This window comes from Nematolebias whitei, chromosome 5 (assembly GCF_014905685.2).
Source record: "Nematolebias whitei isolate Nwh7 chromosome 5, NemWhi1, whole genome shotgun sequence".
In the NCBI taxonomy this organism is placed as follows: Eukaryota; Metazoa; Chordata; class Actinopteri; order Cyprinodontiformes; family Rivulidae; genus Nematolebias; species Nematolebias whitei.
Window position 1 is genome coordinate 8,479,957 of NC_056502.1, and position 10,360 is coordinate 8,490,316.

A 10,360-nucleotide genomic window follows, 5' to 3' on the forward strand; every position below is an offset into this window, starting at 1 on the left:
AGAGAAGTGGTGACGCGAGGAGGAGGAGGAGGAGAAGAAGTGATGCGGGGGTGAGGAGGGTAGGGGTCGGATGGATGGGGCACAGCCCATTGTGCCCGGTCCTTAGCCCATTAGCCACCACTAACCGCTCCACTTTCCCAAGTAGAGCTGAGGACCTGCCTGCCCGCCCGGACTCCGTAACCAGGCATCCGTGCGGGGGGGGGAGGAGGGGGGAGGAGGAGAGAAACAGTAGCTGGATTTAGAGTTTGATCTCCAGGAAAGCGTCCAAAATTTGGCGTGAAAGAAAAAGGGGAGCCCTGGACATTAGCAGGCACAGGGAGCGAGGGGGAGAGGGAGAGAGCCCCCCCCCGACAACAAACCAGGAGCTGACAAAGTTGTCTCTTTGGCAGTCGCGCCTCCTATTGAAGCTGTAATTTATTCAAAGGAGATTTTTATCCTCGCGATCTGATTATTATGATAATCAAGTGACCCAGACCTCCTTTCTTGGCTCTTGTCTGCGGACTCTGGGCCCGGCGGTGACAGTAAAAGCTGATTTGCACGGTCTTCACCCCCCCCCCCCCCCCCCCCCCCTCCCATGGTCACATTCCTGGACTCCTGTGCATCAAAGGCGCGCACAATGAGAACAGTGGATGTGCGCACTTGATCCAGGCGCATGAGCGGAGGCCGCGGTCTCTGCCGGGGGCTTTGTGTCAAACGAATACTAGTAGCCATACAAGATTACACGAAACTTTTTTTTTATATATATAATCCCACATGGACCCAACTGGGCCCTAAACGACGCACTTGATGGGGGCTGTGTGAAACTCCAGCCTCACAATGAGGCGGAGGACATGCGCGTTTGAAAGCGTTTACGCAGCCAGCAGACTGTTAATTAGAAAATCAATTAAGATTCTGATCCTTACATTTTTATCCTTACATCGCTGAAATCTATTTTTGATGTTACTTCTACAAATGAAAACAAATAAAGATTCAATTCGGATTCGGATGTTCAGGTTAATACGCTGAGTCTTGTCGCGTCAATTTTCATACAGAGGGTGGGGAGCAACAAACAGACCTGCATTGTGTCATAAAGGGGAGGGTCTTTGTTGGCGGTGCTATATGTCTTTAGATCCGTAATGTTTTAAGTTCATAACGTCTCTGACGACGCGGGCAATGGCGAGGACGGCGCGCGGAGGAGAGGGAGAGGAGGAGGCGGCGTCCTCCTCTGTCAGAAATAAGAGGGACCATAACAAAACAGGGAGGGGGTGGTGGGGAGGGAACGTTCTGAGAGAAGCTGAATGGATGGAGCCAGAAACACGTCACTGGCAGCCGCAGCCATGAAGAGCGCGCGCTCCAGCCTCCGGCGAATCAGTTGCTCTCAGTCTCCGGAGACGGTCGCTTCTCGCCTTTGGAGCGCGGATCCTGCAGCGGCTCGCAAGCGACGACGTGAGTATGAAATGCCATCTTTGTTTCCTTCAAGGGACAGGGCGCACAACGAGGCAGCGGCGTCTGCAAGATATCAGCTAAAAATGATGATGAGAGAGAGAAACAGCGCGTCTGCATCCGCGCCGGGTGCATCCACAGCATACATAACGGAGCTGGATGCGCCTGTATGTGCGCGAACATGGGTGCTGCTCGAGCACCAGCTCATCGGATTGTGTCTTCCTTTGCTCGGTTCAGACGCTGCAGGGAGTGGAGTGTAAGTGATGTTTAAAATTAGGGCTGAGGAGAGCCGTGATGTTTGGCACATTCCTAATTTTCAGTCTGCTCGAAGAGCTCTTTTCGACTGATGGCGCACAGGTGCTGTGAAAGGTCACAAGCAGGGTGAAACGGAGCAGAACAACTTCTAACTGGATGTGCTTTGTCACGAAACTCCTTCCCTCAGTGTCAGGGACGCACTGTGCCAACACTTCATTTGCGCCATTCACTTGGAGCCAAAAAGGGCCAGAAATGCGCCTTATTTCTAATCCACCCGACACTTAAGGGTCACTGTGGTTCCACCAGCTCTTGATCTGGGGGTGGGGGGGAACATTCAACAACGTGTTTTATCCTTGTACAGCCATGTGGCCCAGATGTGAGGATTATCAGACAAACCTGCGATGATGCGTAATACGACAAAGTATTCACACCCATGCCGGATAAAAGCATCACAATGCCAAATATCCCGCGCGCACGTGCAGAGTACAGGCCTGTGCCGAGAACACGTGGTCTCCCCCAGGACTGAGAAAAGGAGCTTTAAATATGGGATAGGATAAATAACTCAAAATGATAAAAAATAAAAAAAAAAGAAAAGAAACTTGATGAAAGTCATTTCGAGCCACGTGAATCAAAACCAACGTTTGATTAAAATTATTTTGAAACTCTACCCTGGTTTTATTTTGGATTGATGCATAATTTTCAGAATATTCTTAAAAATCTCACCTCACCTCTAACACCCTCCCACATGTTCACACACTCTCCACAGATGAATAAAGCTGTGCGTGTGTGTGCCGCGGCGACGTGTGCGTGTGTTGTGGTGGAAATCCTCCACAATAAGATGTGATGAGAACCAGGCCGCTGCAGAATCAGGACTGAAGTTGTGACCCATCATCTTTTTGTCTCTAAAAGTGTTTGGGGATGACGTCATTTACAGACTGTCTTGTCTGAATGCAAAGTTGAGCAACTTGGTCTTGTGTGAAAAATTAAAGGAGCGTATGTTTATGAAGGGACCCAGTGACCTCACAGCACGTGGCTCGGACCTTACAGGTGACCACCTGCTGGTGCCAGGCTGAAAATCTAAACTTTAGTGCAGGAAAACATTGGATATGGTTTGAAATAGCCATGAGTGGAAACAAAATTAAGTCTCTTTAAAGTAAATAATTAATGAAAGACTCGGTTTTCCAAAGAGACAGCGTCAAGATAAAAAACAAAAAGAAATAAATACATCACTAAACTGCGTAGAAGAAAACAGTTTAATTTGGCACCAAATTTGGAGAATAATTTTTTTAACAGTTTTTTTTTTTTTATTGAGTTGCACCCCCCCTCCCTCATATTTAGTGTGACTCACTCATTTCAAAGCTCATAAAACAAATTCAAAGTTCACTGCAAACAAATGATCTCACTGTTCAATCTGGTTATTTCTGCACCTCTTTCATAATGCGGTAAAATGATTTATCAAAACATCTGTAAAAAAAAAAAAGAAGTGTTAATCCAAACTGCAGGATTCAGTCTGAGACACAGAATGAATCGTTTGGTTTAAAACTGATGATAACATGTGATATTTTATATCAGGAATAAGTTTATCCCTGGTCATCTTTACGTCTTTTGTCTCCAATTAGAGGCGCCAATTTAATGACGTCATAAGTTCTGGCCAATAGCAATGCCTGATTAGGTTCGTTTAAATGATGGAGACCAAAACGGCAACCTTCTTATGTCTGCTTTAAACTACAACACTCTATTTGTTTAAATTATTTATACATTAAGCAAATTTTAACATGCTTTTATTTAAAAAGTATTTTTGAGGTGAAATGTATCACGTGATCTGTGATAAAGTCATTGCTGTGTAAATTTAACAAACACGTGAAAATAAAGCAGAACACAAAATGTAATAAAGTGTTAAGACATGGCAAAATATTGACACTAAATAACTTTTATAATCTTGATCAAACTTACATATATGCCAGAGTCAATACAGACACTAGTAATAAAAGAAAAAATGGGTTTAATCTACTTAACAATTTTTTTTAACTTGAAATTGTCCAAATATATCTACTTAAAAACCTTTAAATTTACAGTAGACATTGACTTTTTTCTATAATAATTTAGCATTGCTAATAAAAATAATAACTGAAATTTTAACAAGTAAGGACATAAAAATTTGCAAAAGATTTTTAGATGAAAACAAATTAAAATGTTTAAAACGTGCTTACCTTTAAATATTTTAAAAAGCATCGGCTGCAAAATTATGACGACATTTTCTATTTGGAATATTTTTAATCTCATTTTGTGTATTTTGCTAAACGTGTGACTGCCTGTACTGTATTAATGCTCATTTAAGCTGAAGAGTGGGTCACTGTGTGCAGTACTACTGTGTAATTATGCACTAAGCATGTGAAAGGATTCACACATTGTGTGTGTGCGTGCACGTGGTGTGTAAGCATGTGCTTGAGCGTGTGTGTCTTGCAGAAATCTGCGACTTGAGGCATGATTTTGTTCTTATAAAGGCCTTGCCATGTCCTTGAGAATAGAAACAAAGCACCTTGAAGATGTGTCAGCTGTCAGCTTTCTAACCTGCAACACGTTTTTAAACAAGCTACATGCATCCAGATGCAGCCGCAACCTGGAGGAAGAACAATGCCAGGGAGATTTGCTGTTTACACTAACTGAGGTTTAGCCATCTCTCATAAAACCTGCATCTCCTCAGTTGGGCTGTAAATGTTCAGCTTTGTTGATTAATTAAAAAATCTGTGCCTCACGCTCCTTCTGTCTGTGGTTCTCTGCTCTCTCTCAGTCATAGTGGATTATTTGATGGCGTTTGTGGGGAGGAGCCTGCCACAACAGGGATCTCGGCACAGAGAACAGCTTTAATTAGACGGGGCCTCATGCCATGTGCCATCACGGCATGTGTGAAAGTGAATGTGCGCCTGCTTGTGATGGCGCTTTGTCTGAATCTGAACGTGTGGCCATTTTTATTTTCGTGTTTAAGTTATTTTTGCATGCATTTTGTACGTCTACTGAAATGTCACCTCTCTTTACATTTGTGCAAATGCATCTTAAGTCCTAATAGCCTCTCTTTGGTTTGGTACCAGTCTTGAATGCTGGCCAATTGCTTTGGCACAGATAATGTAAATGAAGACAAACCAGTTTCTTTTGTACTCAAACAGCAAGGATCTTCTTTCAATTTAAAACTGCATTTGGGTCTTCATGGGGGGGCGGCGTTTGAAGCCATCATCCTCCCATGAAGCCAGTCAGCAGAGATTGTGAGGATGGGCGCCAGGATGGAGAAGAAAAGCTCGGTGCCGTAGTTGGTTTTGGTTGGTTCAATAACGTGTAATTGTTAAAAAATCGGTGCAGCTTGCTGATTGTGTGACATGTGGAGTATATGATATACTGGCATGAGTCTCAAGCCAATCAAAGCTTTTGGTGGACAAAGGGAGACTTCTAATTGGTTGAGAAGGTTTTTAGGCGGAGTGAGAGCAAACTTGGTGACATCATAAAATGAGGGTCAGGACTTTTAAGGGCCTCTTTGAGCTGAGGGAGGAAAAAAGGCTCAGAGACAACGTCAAAAAGTTTAACTACCTTTTTCAATTTCTTTGATTAACTTAGATTATCATTTTTAACATGCATTTTTACTGCATCTCAAGTCGGTTTGTAAATCAAAAACTCAAGAAAGTTGCAGAATTATTTGATATCTTGTATTTTTTTTTTTTACATTAACAACATTCTTATTTGCCTTTAGGTCAAAGTTTGGCACATGTTTCATTGCCTTGGGTTTGAAAGGATGGGTAGCCTTAGGGGTTGATTGTTATCTTTGGTTATCTAGCTGTATGAGTGATGTACATTCTTCATAAAGCTAGATAACCGAAAGTAACAAGAATCCCATTACACTCCTGGAAAGGCATCAAGACCCGAAATGCTCCGGATTCCAAAATAAAAACATGAAATACACAAGAAGACACATTACAGTAAAGGAGATGGACAGCATTTCAAAGGAGATGGGATCATAAACCAGAATAAAGGTAAGGCACACGTATTGTCCCCCATGTGTTCTATGTCTCTGGGAAGTTACTACATAATTGTGTTTTTTAATTAACTTAACCATGGCTCCATCTTTTTCAGTATGAATTACTCAGTAACTATAGATATTCTGCACAATTTCATAGCACGTCTTTGCTGCTCTCTGCAGCCAGTAGTTCTCTATAACAGTAAATTTTGTGCAACAGGATCACTTTTAATCTAATAAGCCCATGATCCCTGCACATGAAGCTGCATGCAGGGGCTTAGATTTAGTTTCACGTGGCTGGGAGACAAAAACAAAACACTCATTTACCAAAGCAAGCAGATTTTAACAAGTCATTTGACAATGTTGCCTTGACTCTCTAGTTTTGTTAGCTAGTTTGTCAAATGATCTGTCTTTTGACCCAGTATACTGCTTGCATCTTTGGTATCTGGAGAACATGTAACATGAAAAGAACATGTCCCTTTATTAACACAGAAGCTACACACTGTGCTATGAATTATACATAAGTTCCAGGACTGATTTGATTGTGTGATTTAAGAATACTCCCTTCAAATTAATCTTTGGTCCCAACGTCTTGCTGGTACCTAAGTGAAGAAACAAGATTTTGTTTGAGGCTAGTTTTGTTAAGTTAGCCGCTGTTGGTTTATTTTCTTCTAACTACTGGGACTCCCATTCACGCTTATGCCTGAAAAGATGTTTGATTTGGGGGTCCTATAGCTGTTGTCGGATTTGACTTGTCAGTCGGCTTGGTTTTGAATGGACTGTGCTAAAGCTTCTATTTCACGAGGTGCTACCATGTGGAAAAACTTGATGGGATTTCAATGAATGCTGATGCGTGTGGCTGCAAAGCTCAGAAGGGGAGTGGTCCGGGGGCAATCAAGCAGAAACTACCCCCAGTAACGAAATCCACGAGTGAAAGAAGGAGAACAATCTGCGGCTTTAGGATCTTTGCCATGGCTCCTGGTGAGGAGTAATTGGTCAATCAGATCTTCAACCTCAAGGTTTCTGATAGCTGACTGAAGGGGTGATTTTTGTTCTGCCCATCAAAGCCAATGGGTCGCTCCTGCTGAGAGAGGCTGCCAAGAATGGTTTTCAAGTCTTCACAGTTATGTTGCTACAAGTCTTGCAGTAAACCCTAACCATAGAACATATTCCACTTGGTTGCAGCATTGTTCAGACAAAAGAGTTCCTTGGGTTTCGATATAGTTAGCTTGACATGTTACACATTTCAAACCATTGTGCAAGTGCGAAGGGAACTATCTAAAAGCTTGAAATGCCAATTTCTTCAAGTCCTACAGTTATATCTGCCTTCCTGCTGCATTGCAGGGACTGAGTGTGACATCGGAGCTCTGTGCTCGTCTAGTAGTGGAGAGAAATGAGGGCCTTGACAGAAAGTGACAGCCAGGGATGTCAACTTCTTGGATGTCAGCTGAAGCAGATTTTCCCCCCTTCTCTATTGAGTATGTTTTATTATTAGACTCGTAGGCATGACAAAACTTCATTTGTATGCATGTTTGCAACCAAAATTTTGCTTATCTAAGAAGATGTATAATAAAGTTACCCTCTAAAGGGTACAAGATAGACATGTTCTTTAGCGCTGCAGAGCTGTTTTCTTTGCTTCTTTGTCTCAGTTGCACTGTTGAGGCTAAATGTGTGCACTGAAGTCTTGGGCAGATTGTGTTTAGACCTTAAGCAGTGCCTTGGGAGACTCATGTCATGGAGCAATGCTTTGTTCTGGCTGTGTGTGTGGCACAGTTATATCACTAACACTTCTCACTGGGGACCCCAAAGAAGAGACTGCCTTCGTTTCTTCCTCCCTTAAAATGGCACGGAGATGGGAAAGTTCCTTAAAACTGCCTTAGGGCCTTTGCTCTCTCTTTTTCTGTGTCCCGTGGCATTGTCTGAAATCGAAAGAAGGCGCACGGAGAAATGGTGAAGAAGGAAAGAAGCCAGGAGAGAGAAAAGGGAAGGAGGAGGGTGGTGGGTTTATCTTTGCTTTCATGCACTAGGCAAGCAGATTTAGACTCTAAGTGTCAAATAGAAAAACAGCTATTGTGGTCGGGTCCCGCTCACCCCCACACCACTAGACTTTACAGTCAATAGAGCTAGTCCACTTGTCACCGAGGGACAATGCGCCCCTTTTCCTCCCTTTCAGTCCTGCCGGGTCCAAGTAGCCAGACAGTTTTTTGAATGCGACTCAGTGATTCTTGCCCCCTTTTCTCCGCCTCTCTTTCTCTTGACGGAACACACCAACGGGGCTTGGAAAATGGCTTCACTGTCAGGCCAGAGGGCAAAGCCAGACCTTGTTATTTTCTACAACATTGGCAATCCCACCACCCCTCTGTGCTCACAGAGGAATGAATGTGTTGTAGGCAGTTGCAAAGTCAACGGGTCTTATCAGACAAAAGAGATTAGGTTTGGCAACTTTGCAGTGACAGGTGTACTTTGACTTTACCTTGGACCACACGGAAGGTGGCTGCTGCTCCCTGACCCAAAGCTCCGTTTGCCTTCCTGATGGTTTTCAGTAATGTAGAAATGAAGATACAATCGGCATTGTGTTTTTATGACACATGAATACTTATGAGCTTCATTACAATTAAGTTTCTTGTTTTTTTTCTCCAAAATAATTCTGCATGTATCTTTAGATCTCTAGTAGTACCCACCCAAGAGAGAAAGTTAAGGGTAAACAATGTAGGCGCTTAGAGAAGAAAGAAAATGTGAGAAGTACAGCATTGCACTAAAGCATGAATACGTTTTTATATCCAAACTGAGACACTGATGTTTTAGGAGGACAATATTTCAGAAAGAATGAGTGAAGCTTTCTCTGCCCACAACTGTAGTACTATATTCAATCACAATAAATCAAACCATTCAGAAACACTACAAATAGAGACACTCTCAAAGCCAGAGAAAAACAGGGCATGCATTTGTTTGTTTCAGTCATTAATAAAGCTTTTACTGAAAGCCTCTGTCCTCCGAAAAGCCTATTCTGTTGAAATGACTTGGCAAAGCATCCGATGGAGGGTCTTTTCAGGCTGAAGCTGCTCTGGTCGCCATTGTCTAGTTCTCTCTCACACCTACGTGTCCAGCGTAAGCACACAATTTCATTGTTGCGTGAGCTGTTAATATCAGCGGCTCCACAATAGAGCCCATTCGACATATTTGCATAAGGCACTTTTCCAACAAGGACCCAGAGAGGGCTTGAAAGCTGGCCCACTCCAGTGCCAGTGGCAAAAAAATGTCAAGTGCCAATTAGGAGAGGTTTGCCACCATTCAGCAGTACCCCACCCCTGTAGTCCTTCCCCTCCTAGCTAAGCCACCTCAACTCTCTCACACTCCAAGCCACCCCTGGTCTTACCACCGTATTCCACTTTCAGATGTGGCCTTCCCCTACTGACACCCAGAGACAAAGGCTGGCTCCTTATTCTATTGGCTAATGGAGGATCCTTTCTGCTGAGCTTAGAGTATTAGCAAAATCAGAGAGTGCTTCCCTCACTGATTAGTCAGCTTTCTTTATTGATTAGTTTGAATAGAAGGGTTCAGAAACCATACAGCTAAACCTGTGAGAAAGAGACTCCACCTGCTCATGAATGTGGAATCTAGAAAGCTGTCTGGTTTGTGCTTTCAGGGTTTTAGATTCACATGTTTGCCTGCAGGTGTGGGTGATTATGAAATAAAGACAGATGCTGATTTTGAACAATTAAAAATGAAATCCTATCATCTGCTCTTTGATAACAATTTGATTTCTTTCTTTGATTGCTTTGCATTGTACAGTACACATATAAAGCATTCTATAAAAGGTTGCAGCCAGATTATGAAAAAACGAGAATGCAATTTTAGAGTCAGCTTTCAAGGCTATGAAAAATGTGTATTTTACACCAAATCCAAATTAGCTTAGCTGGCGAGTGCCAGTAGTACTAAAGAGCCGTTTATAGATGTTTAATATGCGGAATTAATTTCACTTATGCCTAATTGTAGCTGTCAGACTCAAAATATGTGTTGACTGAAATCTGGAGCATCGTTTGTGTTCTTAAATGTAAGTGATGTAGTGTTTCTGCTGGAAAAGCCTTTGGCAATACATACCCAAATATACTCACGTCCTTGAAAATGACAAGCCTGAAGAATAGAATTAATTAAAAAAAAAAATCAAGTCATAATAAAATAGCAGCGTAACTGCGACTTGTTTTCCGCAGAGCATTTACCTACTGCCTCCTGCCACTCGAAAGGATTTTTCTCTTGTCCCTTTTTCTCTTTTATTCTTTCATTCAATCTCTGTGACGAGCTTTTTTCCTCTTTCCCACCCTTGATTCTCAGATGGTTGGATCTGATTTGCATGCATTTGCATAATGAAAGTCATTTGCATGCTCAGGGGCAGACTGTACCATGAGAACAGACATGAAAAGGTGTGTGTGCACATGTGCGCGTGTATACATGTATTCATGTGTGTATGCATGGCATGGTCTGTATGCTCCTGTCAACGCAACATGTTTATTTTAATGGTTTAACTGTACTATTTAAAATTTCCTCTTACACTCCACTTTTTGTGTCCATGCTTTCTGTACAGGGGGACCTTACCAGTGAGGCAAAACTGGAAAAAGAAGACTGAAAACAGAAAAGGAGGAGGAGGGGTTGCTGTTGATTCTGCCCTCCCTCTCTCATCGC

At 42.7% G+C, this 10,360-nt stretch overlaps 1 long non-coding RNA gene across 1 annotated transcript; it reads left to right on the forward strand.

Annotated features, from left to right (window-relative positions):
* Positions 1 to 1,289: 1,289 nt before the first annotated feature.
* Positions 1,290 to 10,343, forward strand: LOC119409867. Its single transcript, XR_005186804.1, has 3 exons — positions 1,290 to 1,425; positions 5,417 to 5,696; positions 10,263 to 10,343. It is a non-coding gene; the product is annotated as an uncharacterized LOC119409867 (long non-coding RNA).
* The last annotated feature ends 17 nt before the right edge of the window (positions 10,344 to 10,360 follow it).